The following is a 15,784-nucleotide window of genomic DNA, read 5'->3' as shown; positions in this document are numbered from 1 at the left end:
ATCCTGCAAAACGCAGCACTTCTTGCAGCTTGCATGAAAATTTCTTGGCCACAAGCCTTGCATCTCCAGTGCCTGTGCTCTTGCATCATTGCACATGATTGTTTTTAATAATTGGCAAATACCACTAGTTGTAAAATAAAATCCCACAATTTACTATAGTGAAAGTTTGCAGCCAGATTGTTAGAACATCATAAAGGAATTTATGAATCAGGTTTTACAGTTTTCATTTGCAAGTGTAAAGATGTGGCAGTGATATTAATTGTTTTTTTTATTTCAGTCAGACAGCTTTGTGAAAAAAGGACAAAAAATCCAATAGAACTAGAGAAAGGACAGCAAAGAACTAAATTAAATTAAAGAAGCACAAATTATTATTGTGCTCTTATTATTGTGTTATTATTGACATGATGTAGAGGAATGGAGGGCAGGCGTGGGTCAGATAAGCATCAAGTGATCCGTCATGGTGAGCACAAGAGTCAGCATATGAGCGATCTTATCGAAGTATCCGCATTTGGATGTTCTGGCACCCTTCCAGTCTTGGATGGATAATTGAGATCACATAATTAAATATTCCTGCCAGGAAGCTACTTTACGACATTATGCCTTTAGGTCACATACAGCTTGGGAACATTAGAACCTTAAACACCTCCCACATCTGGATCTTCTTGCAGTGTCGTAGGTATCTACGCTACATTTAATTACCGCGCTCGTATTGTTTTTACTTATGGCATCTGTGTTTGTTTTGTTAAAGGCAACCTAATTTGGTTTTCCTTATTTGTTGTCATATGTATACTGTTACAGTAGAGGATGCTCATATTGAACACAGGCAAAGTTAAGAGTCAGAGACAGACTGCTGTAAGCACTCTGTCTCTGACAGATTTTTCTGCTCTTAGGTCTGTACGATGCCAATGAAAGCAGATACTTCTATTTTGAACTCTGAATCATGCAAAGCTAGTTATTTAAGAATAAAAACATGCAGTTGAAAATGAGCCGAATAGGTTCCCTTTAACAGGAAACAGGAAGTTGCCGGTTTCAAGTTTACTATGTTGTTATTTCATAGTTAAAGAATCTACACCTTTAAGTTTGAGGTGATTCTTCAGAATGTGCCGTCTGAAGCAAAGAAGAAAGTAGGTAATTGAAGGCAGTCCATGGTGAAAGCTGCTGAACATATGGCCTGATGTGTCCTTGGCTTTGGTTCAATCAGATCTGCGCATACGGTTTCGACCCACATCCTAAAGTGCTCAGCAGTATGTGACATTGCACTGAGGTTGGCTTAGTGCTATATAAGAAGGTGGTCCAGTCAGCGCAAATATAGCACAAGCATGTGATCAAATGGCACACGCATACGATTGAAACCCGACTTGTCACAGGACACTCGTGAACACGGGCCCAGCAAAGTTTCACATGCTCTGTGCAAAACACAAGACAGCTGTGATCATTTTATTATTCACAAAGGACATGCATTGTAGATGCAGAACATACCATGAAGTATTCTTTATTGAATATGAAGTAGGGCTGCCACAAATGATTATTTTGATAGTCGACTAGTCACCGAATATTTTTGCGATTAGTCGACTAATCAGATCATGCATCCATTGGACGTAAAACGTACAGCTTATTGCACCAGCAGCATCTGCTCTTATATAACTATCATTAGCTTACAGCTTTAAGTGTTTAAGGTGCTAACTAAAAATAAAGACAAGATGATAGTTTATTACATTTTAATGAAATTTGCAGATTGTTTTGGTGAAGTTTAATAAACTCAGTCTCGTCTGCTCCTTGCTATCTAAAATATAACAGGACACCGGAGTATATTCTCAAGCATCTCACACTTCTGATAATCAGTTGTCTGCTTGATGTTTATTCAGCTGTGTAAAAACTATAACTTTAATCTCAGCCAAACCGATTTACTCAGGAACAAATAAAATACTAAAAAAAGCCAAACAATAACATTTTTAAGTTATCTAAGTAAGTTATCATGTTTAACCTGAGTAGCAAAAGACTGCGGTGGGTTTGAAAACGATTTGCCGGGAGTCCGGTGTTCTCACCGGCTCTAGTGAGCCTTGCCCCCGGCTAGCTATCGAGCTGGTGGGTAACAGACGTCTCCAAAAACGTTGGAGCGCTTTTGAAAATATGTAGTGTCTTAATAAACTGAGCAGATATTTGAGGTTTATACAGCTACAGTCTCACCTGAAAATATGTTAAATGTTTATTTTGTGACCCAGAAAGAATAATAAGAGTAACATTAAAACTAACCAGCTACCGCCATTGTTGGAAACTGAGCTGGGCCACGCTATGAATCCTGGGACACAGCTTCTTCTTCTTCGGGGTTTAACGGCAGCTGGCATCCTTGTACATGCAGTGCTGCCATCTTCTGTTTCAGTCCGTTATTACACTCTTAAATCCTGCTACTTATTCCTGCGTCCTAAATCTTCAAACGACGAGTCGACTATTAAATTAGTCGTCGACGATTTTGATAGTCGACGTAATCGTGACTAGTCGACTAATCGTGGCAGCCCTAATATGAAGATTATATTATAGTTTAAGGATTACACTATTATGCAAGTAAAGTTAAAAAAAACAAAGCAAAGAAACATCTAAATTTTTAAACCCTGGTGTGAATCATCCAAAAATTTCACAGCTTCTCCATTCAGTTCTCTTAAAGTTTCCACATTTTCCTTCATGCTAAGAAACCTTCTTCCTTGTGCCCCATCTTCTTTTTTTCTCTATTTTTTGCCCACACAGGCCTACAAGGGAAGAGCCCTCCAGCTAATTAAAAACTTGCCAGTGGAATTTCGCTGTGACAAAAGGAGCTATTCATGTCAGCAGGACGGTGAAAAGGCTGCGCTGGCAGCAGCGATAGCATTGCTCAGCGTTAGCAAAATGAAGAGGCTTTACTTTGAAGCTCGTCCTCTTACGAAGACACCCAAGCACTTGACTCGGTGCATTGCTGCTCTCCCTTTGCTTCTGTTTTGACATCCATTATCATCTGATGCTCTGCAGTGGGGGAGTGCAGCTTAAACTTGAGTGTCAGTAGGTCTGCGTAGCTGACCTTCAGTCTGAAGATGCTGTCCTTAATGAGTTCATCTGTTGCCTGTGAAACGTATCTGACCCATACTACATTTTTCTTTTTTGCACACAAAAAAAACCCATTATAGACTCGATCCATTTCACCGCCACGTTGTTAGTCCACCCCTCGGCTGTATCTGCAAGGTCAGAGATCCCATGTGCAAACTCAGGGAATGACCTTCAGCCTCATCTGTTAGCCAAATTAGTCATCTTTAGGGCCTTCAGTCTATCAAATTATCCACCCATACCCTCATCCATCCATCCAACCTTCCTGTTCTCTCTGCAGCAGTTTCTCCGGGAAAATTGATTCTTTACGTTAAAGCAGAGGGGAGTTCCCTCGTATGTGGTATTTTAAGTGCAACCCACACTTTCCATTGCAGACACACGTCATCGAGAGTACATTGGTAGTGGGTGATATGAATAGAATTCACTCACAGTGTATAGTACATACTCTGAAACATCACTTGAGAAAATTGAATGTGAAAGTCCATTGTTGACCTTGGCAACAGCGATTGATCCTCCTGCAGCAGATGGAATATCCTCGGTGGAAAACTCTGGAGAAAAGTATTGAGTGGACTTCAGGCTAGGAAGTATATGTCAAATTGAGATAGTATTGACATTAAATAATAAATGAGGAGAAGAGGAGGAGGAAAAGTGTCCATTTCAAGAAGCTGAAAACGCTTTTCTCCAAATCTCAACTTTCTTTAACTGACTGCAAAGTTGTCTACATCATTCTCTGACTTTTTTTGTTGACACTTTCCAGTTTTGTAGTACAGTCAGTTCAACATATGGAGACATACAAACAAAAGCATTACTTCAGGCATTTCCTATCGTAGGGGATCGTGGAGACATTAAGGGCTTCCTTCCTTCTTCAACGTCTTAAAACACTTTCAAATTTCTGTTTCCTTCCTCTTTCTAATTTTTTTTTTTTTTTTTTTTTTTTTTTTACCATGAAGGGATTTTCTCATGTGTTCTTGAACCCCCTCTCTCATTCAGTTTCTCTCTTCCTCTCTTTCTATTTCCTCTTCTGCCTCTAACCTCTGTCATTGTGTGCCAAGTAGCTGTTGTAGCCAGTATGCATTCTCACATTTGTGGGCATTACTGTCCTCATGGAGCTTTATAGGGAGACAAACTGTAATGAAATGCTACAAGGATGCTGGGATGTATTTGTCAACAGTATAGTGTTGTCTACTAAAGTATTCATTTAGGTGTCACCAGAGAATAGACAAGCTGAACTAAACATCTTTCACAGCCAAACCTCAGACATTAAAATGAGACATTGCATGCTGAGTCACTGCTCCATTGCATAAAGTCGAACTTGTGCAACAGAGTTTACTTTTGTTAAGTTACTGTGGTTTTATAGGCATAAAGTAAAGCGTCATATCTGTGGAAAATTGAATATTTTGGGGAGAAATGTGTTTGAAAGAATTAATAAGTGTGAAATGACAGGATGTAGATAAGAAAGGAAGGAAAAACAAAAGATGGGCTTATGATGACACTACATGCGGAGCCATCAGGGGTTTTCCTGTCTCAAAATTGGCCTTTGGGGAGTGACTTTGCATCTAATGTTGATTGGACTGTGTGCACTAAAGGCAGTAGGTCTGTGTCATTTTATGTGACAGAAATCTGTGTCTGTTATGCTTGAATAAATGAAACCACAATCTATAAAACTGGTTAAAAATATCTAATGCCAGTGCTGAGGTTTTCTGACTAAAACCTCTTAGGAATTTTAGTGGCTAAAATTCCCCTATGTATGAAAAACCCTGGCCATATGCTGTGCAATAGTGGCTTTTGCTTTTTAACCAATTAATTGGTTAAAGTTCTTTCCCCCCTGTTCCAGTCCACATTCAGCTCTTTAGCTTGTGTACATACAGGGTTGATGTCGATCCTTTTATCTCACTTAAGTGGCCCACATAGTAGCACAAAGTTTCTAACCTGAGATGATATGTAGGTGAAGATCAGAGTCAGAGCCTGCTCCAGGAAGCAGATGTCTGCAGCATCTGTCTGATGCGAGACTTTCAACGTTCACTTCTAGTCTGACTGCAGCTAACATAAAACCAGTTATGCTAGCTGCAGGAGGACGTTTCTGCGTCCGTTACAGCATGACTGTGACACAGACCCATACATAAATGTTTGGCTTTCATGTCGGTCTCTGAGGTAAACAGGCCAAGTCTCCTGAGGCCAGAGTTAAAGAGTTAGAGAGAAAAGAGAGAGAAGGAAAAAGAAAGTGAGACGGAGTGGAAGAATGGGACAATAGAAGAAAATGAGAAGGAAAGGAGGAAAAAGGTGTGTCGAAGGAGAGTAACGTCAGGTGGTCAAAAGAAGGATGGAGTGAAAAAACTAGTTCTTCAATGTGAAAGAATGAAAGAATTGAGGAAAGGAGAGAACAAACAGAAAGGACAGCAAGAACACTGAGCCTGAGGAATGAGGACAAAGGGCAAGGAGGTGCCGTTACTGGCCTTTGTACCGTGTACCTTTGTTTGTCTTCTATATATTATATCCCTGCATCCTCCAACCACCACCTAAGCTTTTCATCCACTCTGACAATCCTCTTTTTATTTCTTCCAGAACGGAGGCAAGGCGGACTACACAACGCAAGAGGCCTGGGGAAATCATTAACTCCACGCTCGCGCAGTATGACTGGTAGGCTGTGTTCTGCCTGTCTTCTTGTGTATTTAATAAATGTATGTTTATTATGCGAGTGTACACAGCAGAGCCTCAGCGAGCCGCTGGCTTGTAGCCGGTGCTGTTTGTATAGCCGTTCATTATCTAATTGTAGCAGTGCCCACATGCCCACTTTGTCTGCTTGGTCCCACTGATCACTTGCTAGTCTGATTACATAGATGTAATTTTCACAGAGAAACGGTTCGACACGTCGGATTCACTGTGTGAAAACAATGCAGTATTATCATAATGACACAGCACCATCACCCAAATCTGCAGCTCTCCTCTGCTCCGCAGAGCTTTATGGCGAGTTTTTCTCTCACACCATGTCTGCAGCTCTCGAGAAACCCGTTGTGCGCTACCTGATCCACAGACAGTAAGCAGGCAAAGTTGAAGGCTTCCGCAGTGGAGTGGCTGGAAGCTAGAAAGCCAGATATTTCCCTCAGGGGTTGATTGGGAATAAAAGCAATACAAGAGAGACTGGAAATAAATAATAGATTCTGCAGTCGGTGTTTTTCATGTCGAGTTGATGATAACGTTGCGTTCCTGTGCTTCCACTTCCAACGATTGGGAGGAAAACAAGCATTTAATTCCTCTAAATTTTTTGAAATGTCAGTAGGATCACTGTGGATTGCTCTGTAGTGTTTAAAAGTACACAGCAAAAGAGCGTTGACTGTTATTTATGTGTGTGTGTGTTTTCTTTTTGGAATGTCTAACCTCTTTAGATCACCATTGCTTTTATTAATTAAAGACTGCCAAACAGGGGACTGACTTCATTGGTATTCTGGAGCTTTGTTTCTTTTGTTCCTAGCTTGACAAGCTGTGTCTGCTGCTCGTGTAATTTTCAACTCTCGTCTCAACATTTCATCCAGTTCTTCTTGACCAAAGGGGAAAACCCCCCACTAATGTGCCACCTAATGTCATGGATTGGACTATTAACAAGTGTGTGCAGACTGACTGATTTATGTAAACATATTCATCTGTCAGAGGAAGAAGAAGCTCAAGCACCTGATGATTTGACACTTGTTTTGCATCACGTTTGCACCATCATCCTTCACTGTGAGTCGTGTCTCGTCGTAATGACAGAACTGAATATTCGGGACTTTTAAGTTTCCTTCTGACTGGAGGGGATGTCTATAAAATATTTTCCATTCTTTGTCTTACAAATATTAATCAGCAGCAGTACATTCATCTGCTGCAGATCATTTATATCTGACAGAGCTGTCACACATCTTTTAAGGTCTTATTGGCTGGAATAACACTAGATAATAAATTGATCATCCAAGTAAATCAGCTGATCTTACTGCCAGGCTCGTCGGGTGATGGCTCAGCTGATACCTTCTATACACGCAGTTGGGTAATGTCATATAGGAAGTGATCGCTGCCTATCCTTGCTACTTCCTGCTTTTTCATGTCTGACACTGATGTGACATTTGACATTGATGTCTGCTCTGTTCAGTTTCTGAAAAATATATCTGTTTAGTTGTTGCAGTGTTCTGGTAGGTTATAAATATGCAAATATGTACGGTGGATTTGTGTACGTTGACAGTTGTATTTAAATTTGTTTGAGTCATTCAAAGACTAGTTTTGGGTCAAAGGTCTCCCTTCCTCTCCCGTCCTTTCCTCTCCCCTTTCTGCACAGCTGGGGAGAAAGGGGAAGCATATAATTGCAGTTTAATCCTCTAAGTCCCTGCAGAGGAGGGAGGCAATGCATAGCGGCATGGACAGAAGAAGACAGAACAGCCATCGGAGTTGTTTGGACAGATGTTTGCAAGCCAAATGGGGACTCCTGTCAGTCACAGGTTGAAAGTGTGCATGTTAGATGGACACGTAATGTCGGAGCATTTGTAACAACAAAAGAATATTGAACATTTGACTGACTCGTTGTTTGGTAGCTTTTGCGATCAATATACACCTCAGGAGAAGTATTCTTTTATACTCTGAGCTTTTCTCACTTCTATTTCTTAATTTTAGTGAAGAGGAGACAGTAGAGCAGGGAGATGGAGCATCAGATGGCCTTGGGTTAGAATCAAAACCAGGCATCTGCATTTGGCCCCCTGTTCAACCACTGAGCGAAAACAATACCCCAGTAGAAGGGGAAAAAAAGTCTGTTTTAAGCATTGACTTGTGTTGTAACTGATTATGATACTGCTGTAAATAATTGACATTCAGGATGCTCATCCTCGAAGGTTCGTGATTCAGGTTGAGAGATTGGTTAAACTGTCCAACAACCAGGTATGCCAGGGGTGTCCAGGAATCTGTGTCCTGCAGGTTTTAGATATCACCCTGGGTCAACACACCTGAATCAAATCAGTTCATTACCAGGATTGAAAGCCTATTTGACTCAGAAAATCCTGCAGATTTGACTGATCACTTGGTTTATTAGTTTGGCATGTGTAATAAAATACTAAGGTAAACGATTCTTTGAAAGGCATCCAAAAACATACAAGGTATGTTTGCTCGTCAAACCGAACCTTCATCAGTCATAAGAAAAGTTATTTTTGTTATAGCGTAAAGCAAACCTGCAGTAAGCAGCCATCCATCTGATATACATTCTGCATCCTGGAGTATGTGTTTACTTGCTCACCTAAGCTATAGAATATATAGCAGCTGCAATAGAAAATGAAACCCTGTACTCTATATCATCCAGTGAAGGTAGAAGCCTCAGGTTGTAAAACATGCTCCCCTGTCAGGACAGCCTTTTCTGTCATAATGATCCGCACTGTACTGCATTTCTGTGTATGCTGTAATTCCAGAATATGTGTGAAGGAGGAGAGATTTAGTCAGCAGGGAAGAAAAATTGGTGAGCAGGACATTTTAGAAGGTGTTTTTAGCCCCAGGAAGCGTGTCTTTGAGAACTGGAGTGGGGGCAGTGAAGGCTTTAGCTACACTTTAAGGTTCAGGGGTTATGTGTGCATGTTTGTCTGGTGGGGTTACTCCATGTATAAGCGCAGCCATGTGTTTATGTGAATGTGTATCTTTAAGTGCTTGTGTGTCTTCAAGTGGAGGCAATCGGGGAGCGTTAGGCAGGGGTACAGGGAGGCGAGGAGGGCGAATCCGTCTCCCATCACTTGGCTACAGGCAAGCGTTCTTAGCACCTCGTAAATCTCACCTGCTGCTACAAGACTGCTGCTGACATAGCTGCTATAGTGCGTACTGTACTCACAAACATTCGTGCACACATGTGGTGTACATGCATTTGCGGAATTTGTGCTTGTAAACACAGCTCACTGCACTCACGTTAGCTCTCCAGGACATACTTTGCATGTAAAAAAAATGGAATACACATCCTTTACACATTGTGATACCTGTATGTGTGTGTGTGTGTGTGTGTGTGTGTTTTCTATGTTTAGTTCAAAGTGTTTCTCCCTGCTCGCGCCACTTGTGTTTTTCATTTCTGCTAGCTTTAGAAAGCTTTCCTTGCTCTTACAGTAACTCGCTTCACAGTGGTGACGATCGATCGGTGTAGCCTCTCCTTACACCAAACATCATTTCAAAATGTGCAGCGCTGGGAGTACGGATGGCATGTGCGCATGCAGTGCAAGTGTCGGTTATATATCCGCTGGATAGGAGACAGTGCTGGGTCAAATTAAAGTGAATATTTAAATAACAATAATATCATACATGAATTGAATTGGTTAAGTGCTTCAGAAACGGATGAATGGAAACACGAGCTAAATGTTATCATGTGTAGGAAATTTCTGAATGTTGTCAACGGTCAAAGTCTGTGTTTGTTTTATCAGTTGATGCTTTGCATACTCATTCAAACAATTGCTTGTTTGTTATGCATCTGCACAGGCCTTTTTTAACAAGCGTTCAGCAACAGTTGCTGGCTGTTGCAAGTTTAACTGAGTCTTGAATGTATAAATTTATGCATGATCTGATGCGAGTGCCATGTTTTGCAAAAATAAGATGTGGTTTTTCATAGTAAATTGTAATCTGCAAAATCCGAGCAAAGTCACTCAACCAAGACTGATCCTACTTTGAATTCATCATATTCATCATCAGAATTCAGTGGTTTTCTTTTGTTTGTTTGTTTGATTTAATATTTATGTTTTTTAGGTATTAGGGTTCAGTCATAATCCAGGTTCAGCATGAATTCTTAGCATTATGCTGCTGACAAAACAATAACCTCTAAAAAAAAATGTTTCTGAATGCTTTCCAATAGATTTCAATATCATGTCTTGATTTCCTGTGACAGTCTGTCAGCCCACGTACTTGTCACACTGAGTCAGCTGCTGATACATATACAAGAGTAGTGAACAGTTCACTGGCCACATGGTATTTAAGTGGATTCATGTGTTTCGTCTGTGAAGGTTCTCAGTCATCCAGGTCATCGTAGTCAAAGGAGCTTGCAAAGAAAAGCGTCTGGACTTCTTTAAGTTGCTTGAAGACGTTTCACCTCTCATCCGAGAAGCTTCTTCAGTTCTAAGGTCAAATGGTGGAGAGTCCCAGATGTGATTCGTGCCTTCTTTAGCAGTACTGTATCTTTGCTGCTCACTAATTGTAGTCTTTGTAATGTTTGTTTATCTATTGGCAAATGTGTTCTAGTACTTTTTTTTATGAGTTCTGCACGGCTTCATTGATAAGGTAGAAACATACAGTTGGTGGCAATGAAACAAATTACCAAGTCAAAAAGTGTAGCGAACCATTGGCATAATGGCATTCAAGAAGACCGCAGTGATTGACATGTGACACTGATTGGCAGCACTTTGGTGCAGTGATTGCCAAAGTGCTGCCAATCACTGCTTCCCTAGAGTGTGGTCACAACTGGGTACCACGTGCTGTACCGAGAATCTTGTGATTGCTTTGGTTGTCAGCAGATTTTTATGGTTAAGCACACAGTTGTTGCCAATTTTCTGCATCTTGTTTGTCAAGATTTCTTCACAAGACACTGAAAGATGCGACACAAACTGGACTGTTTGTTGGCGCTGTTTGTCGCACTTTCTGAAACATTGCTGAAGTGGAAGGCCCAACATTCACTTTCAAAGCCAACATTGAGTGTTTGTAGACAAGTTGCCATGGTCCATGCAAACTATAAGCTGCTGTTGTACCTACCAGCGGACAAAGCAATAGCAAGGAGGTTTTTGGTGCAGAACCCTCTTTGTGACTGATTTTACCTACCAGCTTTCAGCAAACTCCAACAGCCACTCGCCAGTCTGTTGGGAGTACACATTGGCTTGCCAACCGGCCTCCAGGCCTGTATGGCTGAGGTCTCGTGTTTTCTGTATACAATGAAATGCATCTTATGTCCAGGATGTTTCTCACTTCCAGCATGAAAAGAAAGTTCGATGAGGATAAAATCGCAAATGAACCTATTAGATGATGTTAGACAGTGCTTTCGTACACCACCCTCATATGAGTAAATATCTTGATGAAGATTTTTTGTTCTCTCACTCCAGCAAAACTCCAGAGACTTGTTGAGCGAATATGAAAAGGCACCGAAGCGCTATTTCAGGTACAGCCCTTTCCATGTTACATATAGACTTTTTAAAAACTCTAATTGCTGTTAAAAACTCCAGAGGTGACTTCCTTGCCGTTAAAGGCTCTTTCGTCTTGGTCATGCCTGATTGAAAGATGAAATGTTCTTGGGAACTTGTTTGCCGAGAATTCTTTACAGGAATAGAAACAAACTGATTTTCCGATGTACCTGTTTTCCCATTTCAGTTGAAGAAAATTAGTGATGACTGATGTACTGATGCACGCACACACACACAGGCTTGACTTGACTTTAATGGCCACATTAGCAGGTTCAGTGGAATTTGTTTTCGGAAAGTATGACAGCTACGACTGGCTCGAGGTAAAATCTGTTTGCCTGAGGGATTCTGGAAAGAGACTCTCATTATTCCCATTTAGTCTGAGCTGTTTATACATGAAAGAATACATGTGCCGGTATTTGAACAGGTGCCTATAGAAGTTTTATTTGTTTTTAAGCAGCGACCGGAGTAATAGTTTAGTGCTGTAGTGCTCGCTTTCTTTCCTCGTTACTCTCACTCACAGCAGAAGTGTTGAGATTGCTGCACATAGTGTCACTGCCACTCTTCTCTCTGGCCTATTTTTCACACGGCTGTGCGGAACATTGATGGCTTACTCAGTAATGGCAGTTAAAAGCCACCAGTCCTGTGTCTGTCTGTCACCCACACAGATGTAGATGTCTGAGCAGATCTCTGTGTGTGTGTATGTGAGGCATAGACACAAACACATTCATTGACAGAGTAAATAAGAATCCTTCTCAACTTTTGTGGCTTATCTCGTTCTTCTGTTGTGATAAGAAGAAAGGGGTATTTGTGACGTATTTGTGGCCTTGAAGGGAAATTATCTCAAAAGTCATCTCTCCAAAATGGAAAATGTCAAAATGAATAAATGCCAGTACAGTACCACAAATGACAACAAAAATAGTAGAAGCTTGTGTCTACAAATGTGTTCAATGAACCTTCACTCCTCGGGCATGTTGCTTCAAAGCTGAGCAGCCATGAAGGAAAAAACCTTGGTCACTTTTTAAATCTACATCTCTAATGTTTAGGAGCCAGAGACAAGACAAGACTTCACTTAAAATTTACAGGGATGTAGATGTTAAATAATGGGAAGATATGTGGATAAATCATGACTTAGTGGTGTCCAAGTTTCTCAGTTAGATCCAGATGTGTTAAATACATCCGGTACGGCTAAAACGGTAGAATGAACAGTGAGCCGATGCACAGAAATCAAGCTGAAGTCACGTGGATGTTTGGGAACTACTACGAAACAAAGCTTACGACTAAGTCAGTTTAAAATGAACAATTAATTACACATTATGACTTAAACATGGACTCCAAGAAGCTGGCAGCCACAAATCTCTGCGGTACCCATCTAAAGACAGGCATGATAGATTACTGCTAGTATTCTCACTGTGCTGTTTTTGCTGTTGTCTTTGAACATCAATTCTCAAACCTCCAAAAACCACATGCAGACAACCGACATTGGCTACATCTCTGGAAGTGTCTGTGGGTATCTGTCAGCTGGACTAACTAGCTGTCTGCTGCCACCCTGTCCACAGCTCATTGATTACTGAAACCCCCTCTGCTCAGAGGCTATTTGCTAGTGGCTCAGGGGGGCAATGGTTTCCTGGCAAACAGAGTGCGTCCGGGCTAAACTGAGCTCTTTTTTTTTCATACCCTGACAGACGTTTGCTAAATGAGAGATCGAATACATTAGCGCAGAAGGTACACATCTGCGACTGCTGCACTTTGCCGATGCTGCTCGTGTTTTCGAGTGAACATGGTTATTTGCAGTTGTCGTACACAAGCGAGGCCTGATTATGTGGTGCTCGAAGACCAGACTCATTCATTTTCCCTGTGGCATTTTGATATGTGTTTGTGGATGTCATCTCTCTGGCCGCACCGCTACTTTTAGATGCTTTTTTTTTTTTTTTACTTGGGAGGAGGGGTTACCATCTATTTCTACACACAGTTGGCATTAATGATCTGTTATGTTAGCCACTAGCAGTGGTACCTTTGGTCTGGCATCCTGTCGATACACTGTGTATATATAAATCAAGCTGAGCTCAAGGTTAAACATTTTATGTGTGTGTTGGCTGCTTTCTGTGCTGCTGGTGCTGAAATCTGGACAATAAATGGCCTCAGTCAGGACGTTTGCATAGCCTAATTAGCATGAATAAAGTTGGCCTTTTACTTTAATTTTTGCTGTCAGCAAAGTCTGTCTCCATACTTTCTAACTTCTCTTCCGTGTCTGTGGTGCTCTTGTCTTGCCTGTTAGTTCCTACTATTTAGGACAAATGTATATTATTTAAGTTTAAATAAAATGTTAATTTATCTCCTAAAATAGCTGACCCCTCCATCTTTTAGAAAACTGTCAAGCAGTAGTAATTTATTGGTGGATCAGTGGCAGACCTCCTGCTGTGAGTACTGGGACGTTGCCCTGTGGCTTCAGGGTCACTTTGACCTGCCGAGCAGTCAACTTGACCAGCAATAAAATAGTAAGTAGAAATTAGCTAAATCCACAGATCTCATGCAACTCCCTCATTCTTGGTGCCCCTGCACGTCAGTGATGCACACAGAGGTGCAACCAGGTCTACTTCTTTACAGGCTTCTTTACGGATAGATTAACCAATAGACTCTCACATCCACGATGATACAGACGCTGTACTGGTGTGTTGTGGTGAAGAGAGTGCTGAGGCTCCCTTGGCGAACACACCGTGAGAAGTTTGATTATTTAGGAGGGACTCTGAGTAGAACCACTACTCCTCTACTTGAAGGAGGCGGTTGAGGTGGTTCTGCGTCTGACTAGGATGACTTCTGAGCACCTCTTAGGTCAGGTGATTTGGGGTACTATGGGAGAAGGTTAGGGTCAGGGCATTCATCTCTTGGTTGGCTTGGGAACACCTCACTGTCCCCCGAGATGAGCTGGAGCAGGTGGCTGTTGACGGGGAAGTCTGAGACCTGTCTGCTCTCCCTGTGACCTGAAGAAGGGACAGAAGATGGATGGATTTATAATTGCTATGTTTGTGAGGATACACCTATAGGTATAGCATATGGGTTGTTGGTCAGTTCCAAATGTTTGCATTATGAAATCTGCATCAGTTTTTCCTCCCCAATTAACCAATTGTGCACATTTATCTCTAGTCTGATATTCCTCACATGCAAAATTAGCGGTCGAGTAGTTTTCCGTTCAGATTAATATGCAAGATTGGTGCAGGAGGCTGATTGACTCAAAAATAAATTACAGTCTGTGTGTCCGGGATAATTAACAAACATGTCATCCCGTGTGGCTTAATGATGGAGCTCCATGGAACAGAGCAGTAAGACATCAGGCGTCGACCCTACTGTTGTTAGCAGGATCCTTTCTTTTTATGGGATTTATCAGAAAATGCAGATTTTTGTGAGGGTGGCGGAGTAGTGTGCTACTGCGTCATACCTCAGCACTACTGAAGGAAGGAAGAACACCGGCCTCTGCCGCTAATAGGACAGCATTTTCTCTGCACTAATTGCTGAGTGTTGTTTTGCTTAGACTGTGGGATCCACAGTGCGGCTTTTATTGCCTCCCAGAATCCTCGCTGATAATTCATTGAGCAGTAATTATTGTTTGTTTTGCCTTGCTTTCCCACATAAAATCGGTCCGAGGTCAGCAGCTCAGGCTGTCATCAGAAATTTGACTCTCTGAGTGCAATCACATCACATAATGATCTGTAACAAACAAGCCCCCCCACCCATCGCCCTCCGTCTCTCCTGCTGTGGCGGTGTCAAGCGTAATGACTCGTCCTCATCCTTTCCCCACTTATCTGCCAGCTCGTTTTGCTCCTCATCACGAGGCCCTCGGCGGTCCAGCTTCAAAAACAGAAACACACTGATGCCGTTCAGCGCCTGCTTATTAGGAGCGCCGCACTTGAAGATCCAAGAAATTGACCGTTTGTATTAGAGGTGGGAATCACCATACATCCCACGATACGATATTATCACAATAATTAATGCACGATACGATATTATTGCAATTTTTTAAAAATATTTTGCGATATTCAGATTCTGTACATAAAGGTAAACTTTATCAATATTCATTTTATCTAATATCAAAGTCTCGCACTCAGTCTTTCTCTCATTTCAGTCAGTTGTATTGTTGACAAACTTGAACGGTTTGTATTACAGTCTAGTCCAACTTAACTGAATGCAACCATCTGGTACAATTATAGCTATTCTGAACTATGCAATTTATGAAAACTATGCAGCCCCTTCAGCAACTGAAGAATTTGAAAGTAAATTAAAACAAAATATAATTTTACATTAAATAAAAAAGTTTTAAACTTAATTAAAATAAAACATTTCTTAAATTAAAATAAGTAAACTGTCATGTTTATTTCTGCCAAAAAAAAGTTAAACACATTTGGACAGTGAAGGAATGTCAGAATTCTTGCTCAGAAAAAGGATCAACATGCTCTGAAGTCACAGTTCCAGTCCACAAAAACTTTTTTTGTAACAAAATATCGATTTCTGCTGTCCCTGTATCGATACATTATTAGCAAACAAAATATCACGATACTACACAGTATCGATTTTTTCCCCCA

The 15,784-nt window shown here is 41.2% G+C and overlaps 1 protein-coding gene across 1 annotated transcript in view; it reads left to right on the top strand.

Annotated features, from left to right (window-relative positions):
• thrab (thyroid hormone receptor alpha b) overlaps positions 1–15,784 on the top strand; it is a 168,591-nt gene that overhangs the window by 59,584 nt on the left and 93,223 nt on the right. Inside the window, exon 3 of the mRNA XM_080872288.1 lies at positions 5,635–5,709. The gene's annotated coding sequence lies outside the window, so the exon portion shown is untranslated. The remainder of the gene's footprint in view (positions 1–5,634; positions 5,710–15,784) is intronic.

This window comes from Rhamphochromis sp. 'chilingali' (assembly GCF_963969265.1).
Source record: "Rhamphochromis sp. 'chilingali' genome assembly, chromosome: 22".
Classification (NCBI taxonomy): Eukaryota; Metazoa; Chordata; class Actinopteri; order Cichliformes; family Cichlidae; genus Rhamphochromis; species Rhamphochromis sp. 'chilingali'.
This window is presented reverse-complemented; position numbering and strand designations above follow the sequence as displayed.